Source organism: Ceratotherium simum, chromosome X (assembly GCF_057802395.1).
Source record: "Ceratotherium simum simum isolate JZ-2026a chromosome X, ASM5780239v1, whole genome shotgun sequence".
NCBI lineage: Eukaryota > Metazoa > Chordata > Mammalia > Perissodactyla > Rhinocerotidae > Ceratotherium > Ceratotherium simum.
Window position 1 is genome coordinate 87,775,023 of NC_141940.1, and position 15,351 is coordinate 87,790,373.

The window sequence follows — 15,351 nt, forward strand, 5'->3', positions numbered from 1 at the left end:
ATTTAGAAGAACTGCTGTCACAATCTGTTGCCTGCATTGGTCGGCATATCCCCACATTAAAAAAAAAAAAAAAATTCCCGTGATTTTGAAAGTCACCAATGTAAATTTTAAAATTCCATACCATGGCCATGTCATCACTTTATTGATTTTTACAGTTTTACTCATGACAAATAATACTTTTCTTTTACAGCAAAATATGAAGTTTATAACATTTTAAGTTGAGGGTGGCAGATATGGAAAGGCATATTCATGGCTAAGTTCTGGGAATTGTTGCTTTAAGCCATATTGTGTGCTGTAAACTATGCTATGTGCTGTGTAGAGGCATATGGGTAAATGGACCAGGTTTCTCATCCTCCAACACCTTTTAGCTTCTAGAAGAGTTTTCATGGCACCTGTTACTCAAAAGCCACATATATGCTACCTATATAGAAAACATTTAGTGTACTACCATCCAGATTGGAAGTGGGTGTTTTTGCTGTCAGTGTTTCAGTATGAAATAAATGAATTCACCAAACCTTCAGCAGTGCCTATCATGTTTCAGGTAGTGTACTTCATACAGGATAAGCAAAGTGCAAATAAACCATCATCTCAGCTCTTAAGTATCACACAGGAAAACAAACAAAACAGGAAATGTAATTTCTGAATTAGAAGTCTCCACAGGGTACATTCGTAGTGCCAGAGGGGAAAAGAGGAAGAGGAGACAAACAGTGGACTGAGAAACAACAGTGGCAATAGGAGCAGGAGTCAGATCAGGGAAACTGAGGCCTTGTGACTATGAACATGCGTGCCTGTACCTGATATTCCATTATTTGGCTGCTCACAGGCTTGGTTCCATATTCCTGAATATTTATGATTTTTACCCAAAAGTGAATAATCAACTTACCAGGCTTATATTTGTTCATTAATTTCTCCAGTTAATTTTTTTTTTATGATTTTTGTGCATCAGTCACTTTGTATTTCCAGAGCCTAGGGGAATTTCAAAAGTTCTCGCACTGTAAGGACATTTCAGACACTGAGAGATTATTAGAAAGGCTGACTCTGATTATGAAGCCAGGAAGTCAGCAATACAGTGGTACTAGAAGCTATTGAATACAGGGAGCTGAGATGAAAGAAAATCCGTATGTTCCATGCACTGTGGTAGTCTCTGGGGCTAGAGGGATCATTCAAGCTGATCCAGCTGTCTTAGTACAGATAATCGCAAGAGGCAGATGTAAACCCGAGGGGCCTGTAAAGGTTTGTCAAAATTGTTTATCAAGGGAATGTTTTACACACACAAACACACACACATATATAATTAATAAATTAGAATTCTGGAACTCAGCTAGGATCACGGAATAATGGAGTCAGTCTGTCTGGCTCTAAAGCCTCAAAGAATGTCTGTGACATCAGACCCTCTCTCATAGTAATTTACTTCAATTTAATTCGGAGCCACTACCTGCAATTCCCCTGACTGTGCTTGTCTGTTGTTCCCTCATAAGAGAACCTTGGAACTAAATGTTCTGCCTGTGGGAGTGCAAACTGGTGCAGCCACTATGGAAAACAGTATGGAGATTCCTCAAAAAGTCAAGGATAGAACTACCATATGATCCAGCTATCCCACTGCTGGGTATTTATCCAAAGAACTTGAAAACACCAATTTGTAAAGGTACATGCACCCATGTGTTCGTTGCAGCGTTATTCGCAATAGCCAAGACTTGAAGCAACCTAAGTGCCCATCAAGGGACGAATGGATAAAGAAGCTGTGGTATATATACACAATGGAATACTACTCAGCCATAAGAAACGGTGAAATCCAGCCATTTGTGACATCATGGATGGACATTGAGGGTATAATGCAAAGTGAAATAAGTCAGAGGGAGAAGGTCAAATACCGCATGATTTCCTTCATTAAGTAGTAGATAATAACAACAATAAACAAACACATAGGGACAGAGATTGGATTGGTGGTTACCAGAGGGGAAGGGGGGAGGGAGGAGGGTGAAAGGGATAATTGGGTACATGTGTGTGGTGATGGGTTGTAATTAGGATTTTGGTGGTGAACATGATGTAATCTATGCAGAAATAGAAGTACAGTGATGTACACCTGAAATTTTTACAATGTTATAAACCAATGTTACTGCAATAAACAAAAAATTAAAAAAAAAAAAACCTAAAAAAAATAAATAAATAAATAAATGTTCTGCCTTATCTAAAGGGCAGGGAATGAGTGGGCAGTGCCAACATCCAAGCCCTTCACACTGAGTATGGCGCCCATCTTACCAGGAAGTGTCCTCATTGTTGCTGTCACACTTCAAGCTGTCTGTTCCTGCCTCTATATTGCAATTAATCTTCACTTCACTAGAGTTAGACTTCTCCGCACTGTGACTTTGTCCATGCTTATTTTAATCTGCACCTCAGAGCTACATGTTGTTGTGGCTCGGCCAGAAATTGTTTCTCAACCTCTTCAGTAGGTTGGATAATACTGAGAATTACTTTAACACTTAATGCATTCAAAACACTAATAACTTAAATACCTGTGTATCAGTTTTCTATGGCTGCATAACAAATTGCCACAAATTTGGCAGCTTAAATCAACACATATTTGTTATTTCACAGTTTCCATAGGTCTGATGTGTGGCATAGATCAAGTGAGTTCTCTCCTAGGGTCTCACAAGGCTGAAATCAAGGTGTCAGCTGGGCTGAGATCTTACCTGGAGGCTCTGGGGAAGAAGCTGCTTCCCAGCTCATTCAGGTGGTTGGCAGATTCTGCTCCTGTAGTGGTTGCACTGACTCCGCATCCTTGCAGGGTGTCCTCAGGGACTGCTCTCAGATTCTAGAGGCTGCTTATATTTCTCGTCATGTGGTTCCCTCCATCTTCCAGCAAGCAATAGTGTGTCAAATCCTTCTTGTGCTTCAAATCTCTCTTGCTTCCTCTTCTGCCGCTAACCAGAGAAAACTGTCTGCTTCTAAAGGGCTCCTGTGGGGCCGGCCCCGTGGCTTGGTGGTTAAGTGAGCGCGCTCCGCTGCTGGCGACCCGAGTTCGGATCCCGGGCTCCCACCAGCACGCTGCTTCTCCGGCCATGCTGAGGCCGCGTCCCACATACAGCAACTAGAAGGATGTGCAGCTATGACACACAACTATCTACTGGGGCTTTGGGGGAAAAAATAAATAAATAAAATCTTTAAAGGGCTCCTGTGATTAGATTAGGCTCTTGAAGATAATCCAGGATAATCTCCCTACTTTAAGGTCAACAGTTTAGTAACCTTAATTACAACTGCAAAATCCCTTTAGCCATGTAACATAACACAGATATGCACGTGATACCTCATCTTTTTTTTTTTTTTTGGGAGGAGGATCAGCCCTGAGCTAACATCCATGCCAATCCTCCTCTTTTTTTGCTGAGGAAGACCGGCCCTGAGCTAACATCCACTGACAATCCCTCTCCTTTCTTTTCCCCTTTTTCCCCCCAAAGCCCCAGTAGATAGTTGTATGTCATAGTTGCACATCCTTCTAGTTGCTGTATGTGGGACACCGCCTCAGCATGGCAGGACAAGCGGTGTGTCGGTGCCCGCCCGGGACCCGAACCCTGGCCGCCAGCAGCGGAGCATGCGCACTTAACCGCCAAGCCACAGGCCGGCCCCCGTGATACCTCATCTTATTCGCTGTTCCTGGGATTATCGAAGGCAATCTTGGGAGACCATTTTTAGAATTCTGCCTGCCACGACCTTTAATAACTGTCAGTTTTTTATGAAAACCCCATTTTGTGACCCTGATTCTCTGTATTCCTGTGAACATACTGCCCCCTCTTTCCAGAGTTACATCGTGTCGTCATGTCATTTTACTTCGACAAGAGGTTTGTGCCTTCCCATGTGTATTAGGGTTCTCCAGAGGAACAGAGACAATAGGATATGTATAGAGAGAGACAGAGAGAGATTTGTTTTATAAGGAATTGGCTCACATGAATATGGAGGCTGAGAAGACCCAAAATCTACAGTGGGCAAGGTGGAGACCCAGGAGAGCCAATGGTGTAGTTCCAAGCTGAGTCCAAAGGCCTGAGAGCCAGGAGAGCCAATGGTGTCAGTTCCAGTCCAAAAGCTGCTGGGATCGAGTCTCAAGAAGATCGGATATTTGAGTTCAAGTCGGAAGGCAGGAATAGACCAGCGTCCCACCTCAAGCAGTCAGGCAGGAGCGGTTCCCTCCTGCTTGAGGGAAGGTCAGCCTTTTCTGTCTATTCAGGCCTTTAACTGATTGGATATGGGACACCCACATTAGAGAGGGCAGCCTGCTTTACTCAGTCCACCTATTCAAATGTTAATCTCATCCAAAAACACCCTCACAGATAAACTCAGAATAATGTTTGACCTAATATCTGGGCGCCCTGTGGCCTAGTTAAGTTGACACATAAAATTAAATATCACCCCAAGCATCTTGACACAGTCATAAATTAACACTTATTTTTTAATTCCTATTGGATCTTAACTAAATGCTCTATTTCCCTGTTTCCTTACCTATAAAATGGAGCTGTGAATAATTTCACTTTGTTAGTTGCATGTTATCTAATTACCTTTAAGGTTATATGCGTCAAAGGGCAAAACAAATCAGCGAGCAGTTTACATTCTTTACTGTATGGGGAATTTTGCATCATGTGGCATGCAGACTTAATGATACCTAATATTTACGAAATAGTTACCGTTTTAGCAAGTCCTTTTGTAAGCTCTTTAAATGCTTTACCTCATTTGGTCAGCATATCTCACATGAGATATGTGCCATTATTAGCCTCATTTTCACATAGAGAGACTGAAGCGTAGAAGTTAAGTAATTTGTCCAAGATGGCATCTTGTAAGTGGCAGGCCCAGGATTTGGCATCTATGGCTTTAGAACCAGTGTTCCTAACTAATTAGTGTGACCATATAATTTATCATCGAAACCAGTTCATGTAAGTTATCGCCCAAAGGAGAATGAAAGAGAGTACTGTTAAAAGTTATACCGCAATAGGCATAAAACAGAAAAGCCTTAGACATACCAAGACACAGCTCACTCTGTTAGTGAAAATTCTTCGGTTGCAGGTATCAGAAAATTCTCACCTAGATTGGCTAAATCAAAAAGGAAATTCATATTTTCACAGCATTTGTAACATCATCATCACTTTTCCTCCCTCTGCTAGATTGTTCCTGTCAGCATACAACCTGGTGTTATTTTGTTCCATCTTAAAAACAAAACAAAACCAACCAAACAAAAATCCTTCTTTTACCTCACTCCCTTTATCACCGATAGGGCCATTTATCCTCCCCTTGATAGCAAACCTCCCATAGAGAGTTGTCTGCACTCACTGTCTCCAGTTCCTCTCTTCCTATTCTGCCAGAACCACACTCCTCCGATCAAGCTTATATACCTTCAACTAAACTGAACTGTTCTGGTCAAGGTGACAAAGACATGAATATTTCTAAATTAAACGGTTATTTCAGTCCTCTCCTTAAGTGACCTATCCATCATTTTGGACAGAGTTGGTCACTCCCTCCACCTGGAAGTACTTTCTTCCCTGGTGTATTGTCATTCTCTAGAGAAATGGAACCAGTAGGATATATATATATATATATATATATATATATATATAGGAAGAGATTTATTATAAGCAATTGGCTCATGCAGTTGTGGAAGCTGAGAAGTTCCCTGGTCTGTCGTCTGCAAGCTGGAGTCCCAGGAAAGCTGGTGGTCTGGTTCAACTCCAAAGGCCTGAGAACCAAGGGAGCCAATGACGTAGATTCCAGGCAGGGTCTGAAGACCTGAGAATCAGTAGCACCGAGGACAGGAGAAGATCAACGTCCCAGGTCAATCAGTCTGGCAGGAAGGGCCAAACTCTTCCTTTCCTCCGCCTTTTGTTCTATTCAGGCCCTTAAAGGATTGGATGATGCCCACTCCCATTGTGGGAGGGCAAACTGCTTTAGAGTCCACAGATTCAAATGTTAAGTTCATCTGGAAACACCCTCACAGACACACCCAGAAATAATGTTTAGCCAAACATTTGGACACCCCGTGACTCTAGTCAAGTTGACACGCACATACCTGGGTTCCAGGACAATACTTTCCTGGTTGTTCTCTGACCTCATGAGCTATAACTCCTCAGTCTCCTTGGCTGGTTCTCCTCCTTTCTTTGTGACCTCTTGACATTGACGTGGCTCAGAATTCAATCCTTGGTCCCCTTCTCTTCTCTACCTACACTCATTCCCTTGGTGATCTCATCCAGTATTGTGGCTTTACATGCCATGTATACCCTCTTCTCTCTCCAGTTTAGATATCCAACTTAAACTCTAGGGTCTATTTCTTCCAGCTCTCCACTGGATAAGTCCACATGGATGTCTAATAGACATTTTGATTTTAACCATGAAAAAAAAAGCAATTCTTATTTCATCCCCTCACTTCATCTACTTTAGTTCTTCCTCATCTCAGTTAACATTAACGCTATCCTTCTAGATGCTCACTTAAAAATAGTGGGGTCAATCTTGGCATTAAATCCGTCCAGAAATCCTGTTGATAACATGTTCTAAATATATTGAGAATATGAACAGTTTTGCCACCTCCACAGCTAGCACCTGATTCTAAGCCACTACAGTCTTCTACCTGGATTGTTGCAATAACATCCTTACTGATTTATCTTCCAATAACTTTATCTTGATGTTTAGTCTCATCACAGCAGTGAGAGGTGTCCTTTTAAAACCTGAGTCAGGTCATGCCACTCCTTTGCAATTGTTCTCCATCTCACTGAGAGAAAACAATCAAAGTATTTACCAGTTTCTACATGATTTGATATTGTGTTACTTCTCCAAAATCCAACTACACTCCCACTAGATCCCTCCACATCTCATCTCCCTTAGCTGTAACAGTCACACTTTTACCTGAAGGCTTTTGCAGTGGCTATTCTCTGGCTTGAAATGTTCTTCCTGCATATATTTAATGGCTCATTCCATCAACTCTTTCAAGTCTTTGCTCAAATATCACCTTCCGAGGTTGGCCTATCCTGACCACTGTTTTACAAAAATTCCAATTCCTCAGCATTCCAGATTTTTCTTAACTTGTTCTAATTTTTTTCCATAGCATTATAATCTTCTTACATACAGTATAATTTATTTATTTTATTTATTGTTTGTACAATTACCAAAAAATGTGAGTTCTATGAGGGTAGAGACAGTTGTCTATTTTGTTTACTACAGTATCTTCAGAGACAACAGTAGTGCCTGGCTGTTAGCTGTTACTCATTAAATATTTGGTCCGTTTCCAAAATAGACTGGAAGTCAAAAGTTGGGTGGGTTCTAGAGATGGAGAACTCTAGCTCAGGGATGTCATCAAGGGTTCAGATCCTTTCCTTCTCTTTTCTCTGCCATCCTCAGTGTCCTCATCATCCTGGTCCCAAGAAGTCTGTAGCAGTTCCAAGCCTCATCTCTAGGCATGGTAATATTAAGACAGAAAGGGAAAATATCTTCCATTATCCCTTTCCAAAGAGACAGGAAACCATGCCCTAATACTTTCCAGAAGATATCCACCTCCATCAACCCCAGCATATGAGACTGAATTTGGTCACATGTCTAATCCAAAACCAGTGATTGTCAAGGATATTGGATTTGTCATGACTGGCTTAGATGAATAGGAGATGAAATGGATGTTGAGGAGTCAACCACAATGTTCCCTGAAACACATCAGTGCTCTGGTGTGGTGAGCCGTAATTGTGTGTATATGTATGTATGGTAGTGAGTGTGTGTGTGTGTGTGTGTGTGTATGTACCTGTTAGGGGGCTGAATTCTGGTACTCAATTGTTGCACAGTGAAAGAAAAAACAGATTATGGTAATTCAGGAGCCAGAAAATGGAGGAAGAATTGACATCTTGCATAGAAACTCTTTGTCTTTTAACGGCATGAGGCTAACGTTATCCAATATGTCCATCTCACTCTAGGTAATATTTTGATAAAGGGACCAGAAATACTCACAGTCACTTGGTAGAGACGTTTTTTACCTACACAGTGCTTCCTTGGGCATTAAGGGTATTTTCTTTCATAGATCACCAACGAACCCTTTCTGACTGATACATTATTCATGTAGCCATGTTAATACCTTTATTCAAATTTTGGTGTTTCTCTGAGCTGGGACCTTTACTATTCTCTTTTTGTTGATTTCAGGTTTGAAATAATATATACATCCATAAAAAAAAGTGCATAAAATCTGTATACAGAAATTAATAATGAACAATTAGAAAGTGAAAACCTATGTAACCACCACACAAGGCAATGAAATCAAATATTATTAAAACCCCAGAGCCCATGGTGCTCCCCTCCCTGACCACCACTGTGTATCTCCTCAACAGAGATATCTACCATCCCAATCATTGTTTAGTGTCTCTCCCTTGCTGCTCATTAAGCTCTACCACCCATGTAAACAACACTAAACTATCTACTTTATTTTTTTAACTTTATGGCATCACATCTCTGTTTTGAGTTTTTACTGTACACTTAGAAAACAACCTTATTTAACTTTTTCTAGAGGCTCCTTGCAATGTTTAAAGGCAATCCCTCTTCCCAGGTTAAAGAGACAAACCCTCTTCCCAAGTAGATACTTTGGTACCTACTGTGTGCTTAGGAGTGAATTAGATACCAGGGTATACATGAGCGCTAAATAGTGTTCTCTACCTTCAAAGAGGGTATAGTCTAGTTGGGAAGATGGTGCTTAACGATAGTGTACACTGATAGAACTGAGGACAGCTCAGGTTAGCAGCAAGGCCATGGGTATTGCAGTGAGATACTCCATGTGCCACCTCTTACTGGCTTTTTGATTTGGGGCAGGTCTCTCTACCTTTCTGAGCCTGAATATTTACTTCTTAAAGAGAGAGATTTAAAACCTACTCTCCAGGGTTGTCGTATGTGGTACTTGGTAGGCTCTCAATAAGTGGTAGATACTGCTACCATAATACACTGTCAGATACTGCTATTGTAATACATTCTGCTAGTCAGAAATAAGGATGAAAAATGATTCAGTTCTCCTTGAACAATGTAGATGGCGTATATACAAGTCTAGTGACTTTAGTACATTCTAGATGTTAATGGGAGGATTTGTTCAGCCCCAGGAACACAGTTAGGCAGCTAAGTGGAGTGGTAAGGGGCTAGACATTAAGATTAAATATACTGGGATTGATAATTACAATCTTGATGAAAGCTGACTTGTACTGAGCACTATATGCCCCCACAAGCACGTAGAGTTGGACTCCTGGTGCGCACCTCAGTGACGTGGTTAGATCTGAGTACTTGGTCCCAGAAATATCTAGGTTAATGATGTACTTTAAAGACTTTTTAAACAATCAAATACATTAAAGAGGTTTAACTTTTATTGAGTATTCTCTGTGTCCAAGACATTGCTCAAAACACATGTATCATCTCATTTAATTCTTACCATGGCCCTAGGATGTGGGTAGGCTCGATGATTATCCCTGTTTACAGGTCAAAAACCTTGAATTCGGAGGTTAAGTAACTTTTATGTGATCACACAGTTAACGAGTGAAGGAGCTAGGAATTTATCCCAGTGGATATCCGGGACCCATATTACTTTTTGTTGAGGAGATACTTTTTATTTTGAAATAATTTCAAATTTACAGAAAAGTTGCAAGAATAGTACAAGGAACTCCCATTTATATTTCACCCAAATACCTCAATTGTTAACATTTTACATATTTGTTCTCTCTCTCTCTCTTTCTCTTTCTCTCTCCCTCCTCTTTCTTGTTCCTCCCCATATATACACCACACACAGATGCAGATACATATAAATTTTTCTAAACCATTTGAGAGTAAGCTGCAGACACGCCCTTACTCCTAAATACTGCACTGTTACTTCCTGTGAACAAGGTCATCGCTTTTGGCGTAAACACAGTACAATTATCAAAATCAGAAAATTAACATTGATACGATACTATTATGTATCTTGTTTACAGACCTTATTCAAATGTGACCAATTATCTCAACAATGGCATTTATAGAAAATTTTATCATTTTCTTTTCTACTCTCCAGTCTAGTATCACACATTGTATTTAGTTGTTATTTCACTCTAGTCTTCTTCGGTCTGGAACAAGTCCTCAGAATTAATGTCTTGCATGACCATATCAGTTTGGAAAAGTATGAACCATTTACTAGAGTGTCCCTCAATTTGGGTTTCCCTGATTCTCTGTTCTCAGATTAGATTCAGCTTATGCATTTTTCCCAAGAATACCACAGTAGTGACAGTATCTCCCTGTCAGTGCATTATATCAGTTGACACATGACATCCATTTATTCCTTAATTGGTGATGTTAAATTTGGTCACGTGGTTAAGGTTGTATTCATCAGGTTACTCCAATGTAAAGTTAATATTTTCCCTTTGTCCACTTAAATATTTTGTGGGGACATACTTGGAGACTATGGAAACATTCTCTTCTATCGTCCATTGATGATTCTTGCCTGAGTCCATCAATATATGATGGCTGAAAAACTATGCATTTCCAATGCCATCATTTTTCCCCTTTTACTATTGGAATTCTTCTGCAATAAAGAGCTTTGCTCTCACCTTCATTTATTAATTATTCATGTCTTCATTTATATCAGTATGGGCTCATGGATATATATTTTATTTACTGGGGAATAACCCATTACCATCATGATTTATTTTGGTGGTCACATTTGCCCAGATTTGGTCAGTGGAAGCCCCTTGAATCTTGTTCCTGTATCCTTTTCATATGTCCCCAATTTTCTTTGAACAGGTCTTTTGGTGCAGCCAGATGTTCCTGGCTCTTTTTGTACTTTCCCTGTTCCATCCCTGGAATCAGCCATTTTCCAGGGAGCCCTGGTTTCTTTTAGTGTAGAATGGTATTTAGAATTGAGTCTGCTCTTTTTACCACCATTCTGTACTGACAGTACAACTTTACAATCCTCTACATTTCCCTTAACTTCAGTTACCTGGTATGTGGAATTGGCATAAAAATAGGATTTTTGTCATAGGTGTGTTGTATGGTTTAAATAAAGTGATAAAAGCATTTAGTAAAGTGCTTGGCACAGAAGTAATTTTTTAAAATTGGGACAATTTGAGCATCAGAAAGAGTAATAATAATGATAGATTGTAATCCAATGAATAAAATAAGAATCTGTAAGTCCATTGAAAACAAGTGGTAGCTGTTTGTGTCATCATTTTTGTTACTGTTAAATACTTCTGATTGTCAATAAGATCCACCTCTGGGGAAAACCTCAGGATTACAATATTAGCCTTGTCAAGTCAAGGCCAGCTCAACGACATCACAGGGCTTGCAAAAGTAGAAACATGAAGAATGATTCCAGAAGCAGACCCCAGGCCTTGGTGACTGACAGGGCTTCAATATTAGAAACAAACAACATGAAGCGAAGAGCATGAGCTGCTCCTACAACCCCTGCTACTAGAACCTAGTACTTTCCTTATCATGGCTCTAGCACCACTGGGCTGTACACAGACAGTTATTTGTCTGCTTCCTTCATTAGACTGTGAGCTGATAGATGTAACTTGTTTACTGACTTATTCCCAACACCTAAAACAGTGCCTATCAGATAGGACACATTTTATAAATGTTTGCTGAACGAATGAATGAGTGAAAGTGTTGAGCAATTTCAAATGTCTCATTAGGGTAACTAATGACAGGAGGAAACTTAAGGCTCAAAAGGTAGAGAAGCATCCCCAAAGTCATACAACTAGTCAGAGGTAGATGTAGAATTCCATCCTGGTTTTACTCTAGTAGCCTGACGTCTTAGTTATATTGGCCTCTTTGGATGCTGGGCCTTCCCGGAAAGATTAACTTGCATCCAGTTTCCATGTTTCCCAGAGTTTGAGTGAGAGCCTTATATGCACCAGAATGCAAATCCAAGACTGGTTCAAGGATCAGGTAGTTAATTCAACAAACATTTATGGATCACTTACTATAGGCCTTTCAGGCTCTGGGGACACAGCTGTGAGCACAACAGTCAGATCCCCTGTTCTCATCAATATTTCATTCTAGTGTGGAGAGACAGACAGTGGACAAAGGAATACAGAAATTTTAAGATCGTGGAAAAATTAAAGCGTGATTAACAAATAGAGAATCATCTAGCATGTGTGTGTACAGAAGAGAGATTGGATGTGGAGATGGGACAGAACTTGCTGGGTTCAGGGAACTTGGAGTAGTTCATAATGGCTGGAGGTAGAATAGGATATAGGCAGCGGGCTGAGGTGGGAAATTAGAAAGTAGACTCCACAAGAAAAAAAGTCTGAGAAAATGCATGGAAAATGTCTAAAGCTCAAATCCCAAAACATGAATGTTATTAAGTTCAGTTATAGAACCATAAAGACAGTAATAATAGCTGATATTTTTGAGTGTTGCTGTCTGTTAGGCACTGTTCTAGCTGTTTACATGTTTATTTAGTCCTCTCTAATGAAGAGTAGTGGGGATATCTATAGTTTACTAGGTTGGATAACAGTAGATGGCAGGTATTAGGATTAAAGCCCAAGTCTGTCTAATTTCAAAGAGCTTGTTCTTTTGTCTAAGTTTGTGGTTTCCAGAATGACACTCAGGCAAGTGGTGGTGCCCAAGATGAATTGAGTGGTACAGAAAGTTTAAAAGGGCAGTTATGAAGATTAAATGACCATGTTTACAGAACACTTCATATAAGGAAAATAAATTGTTTATTATTTATATTTCATTCTTAGTGTTTAAACTTTTATAAATTTCATATTTCCTTGAATTAATTTTTAAAAATACCATAGCACATAATGCATGTTTTGTATTTTAAGTAGTTAGATAAAATTTCATTTTAAATGAGCTTATTTTTTAAAAAGATGATACAATATGAATTACATTGTTAAGAAATACTGGCATGGATTTTGTGTGTATCTTGTAAACCCTAAAGTTATATTACATGAATGACTTAGGTGCTATTGAAAATGCTGTGCCAAGTCAAGCTTTATAATGAGAACTTGCTAAATACCAGGTGGAACTGCTAAAAATTCTTTTGTTAATGAGATTCTCCCAGAAAGCCTCGAAGTTGCCTAGGAGTTTGCCTGGAATCTGATCTCTAAAGCCATGCAAATGGTGCCTATGAAATAGCATTCACTATATCAAGTTCCTATTGGAAGTGGGTATTTTTCCTATCTGTGATCTCTATAAAATATTAATTTATTATGATAGCAAATACTCCGTTATTCCCACCATATTTCCAGAAGTATTTCCCTGGACATGCAAAGACCAATGAAACATGGTCTATCACAATCGTGGATTCACAATCTTGTGTTGGAGGCAGATACATAAATGAAAAAATAAAAAAGAAACTGTGGACCCTGAAATATAAATCTTTACAGACTACCATGAGAGGTTGAAGGAAGGACCCAGGGTAAGTGGCCAGAGAAATGGACAGAGAAAGGGTATCCCAAAATGTAGGATAAGTGATACCATACAATATTTGTCTTTCTCTGTCTGGCTTACTTCACTTAGCATAACGCCCTCCAGGTTCACTCATGTTGTTGCAAATGCCTTGTCTTATTTTTTATGGCTGAATAATATTTCATTTTTTTGTGTATTCATCCATCAACAGACACTTAAGTTGTTTCCATATCTTGGCTATTGTGAATAATGCTGCAATGAACATGGAAATGCAGATATCTCTTTTGAGATAATGATTTTATTTCCTTTGAATATATACCCAAAAGTGTGATTGCTGCATCATATAGTAGTTCTATTTTTCACTTTTTTGAGGAAACTCCATACTGTTTTCCATAATGGCTGTACCAATTTACATTCCCACTAACAGAGTACAAGGGTTCCCTTTTCTCCACCTCCTTGCCAACATTTGATATTTCTTATATTTTTGATAAAGCTACCCTTAAAGTTGTGAAGTGATATCTCATTGTGGTTTTGATTTGCATTTCCCTGATGATTAGTGATTTTGAGCAGTTTTTTGTGTACCTGTTGGCCATTTGTATGTTTTCTTTGGAAAACTGTCTATTCAGGTCCTTTGCCCTTTTTAAAATCAGATTGTTATTTTGCTATTGAGTTGTATGAGATTCTTATATATTTTGGATATTAACCCCTTATCAGATAGATGCTTTGCAAATATATCCTCCCATTCCATAGGTTGCCTTTTCACTTTGTTGATGGTTTCCTTGGCTGTGTGGAAGGTTTTTAGTTTGGTGTAGTCCCACTTGTTTATTTTTGCTTTTGTTGCTTGTGGTTTTGGTGTCATTTTTGCCAAGACCAACATCAAGAAGCTTTTTCCCTATATGTATTCTAGGAGTTATATGGTTTCATGTTATACATTTAAGTCTTTAATCCATTTTGAGTTTATTTTTGTGAGTGGAGTTAGATAGGGGTCTAGTTTCATTCTTTTGCATTTGACTGTCCAGTTTTCCAATCAGCATTTATTGAAGAAACTATCCTTTCCCCATTGTGTGTTCTTAGTGCCTTCGTCAAAGATTAGTTGACCATATATGTGTGGGTTTATTTCTGGGCTGTCTATTCTGTTCCATTGATGTGTGTGTCTGATTTTATGCCAGTACCATACTGTTTTGATTACTACAGCTTTGTGATACAGTTTGAAATCAGGAAGTATGATGCTTCCAGCTTTGTTCTTTCTCAAGATTGATTTGTCTATTTGGAGTCTTTTGTGGTTCCGTATGAAGCTTAGGATTGTTTTTTCTATTACTCTGAAAAATGCCATTGGAATTTTGATAGAGATCGCATTAAATCTGTAGATTGCTTCCAAAAAACTGTCAGAACTAATAAACAGATTCAGTAAAGTTGCAGGATACAAAATCAAAATGTAAAAATCAGTTGCATTTCTATACACTGACAACAAAATAACTGAAAAAGAAGTAAAGAAAACAATCTCGTTTACAATAGCATCAAAAACAATAGAATACTCAGGAATAAATTTAACCAAGGAGGAGAAAGACCTATACACTGAAAACTATAACGCATTGATGAAAGAAATCCCAAATAAATGGAAAGATATCCCATGTTCTTGGATTGGAAGAATTAATATTATTAAAATGTCCAGGGGAGACAGAAGTCAAGATGGCGGCATAAGCAGACTCGGAACTCACCTCCTCCCGTGGACACAGCCAATATACAACTACTCGTGGAAAAATTACCCCTGAGACAGAACTGAAAACTGGATAAGAGGAACTCCTCCAACAACGGACAATCCTAACTGAGGTAGAAGAGGCAGAAACTCCCTTCTGGAGAGGAAAAACGCCGCCTTCACAAGCCGCCAGCTTCACGGCCGCCGGCAGCAGCCCAAAGGTACTCAGCCTCCCTGGAGACGTGGGGCCCTGAGCCGGGGAGGGCCCCCGCTGTGGGCATTTTGTGGAC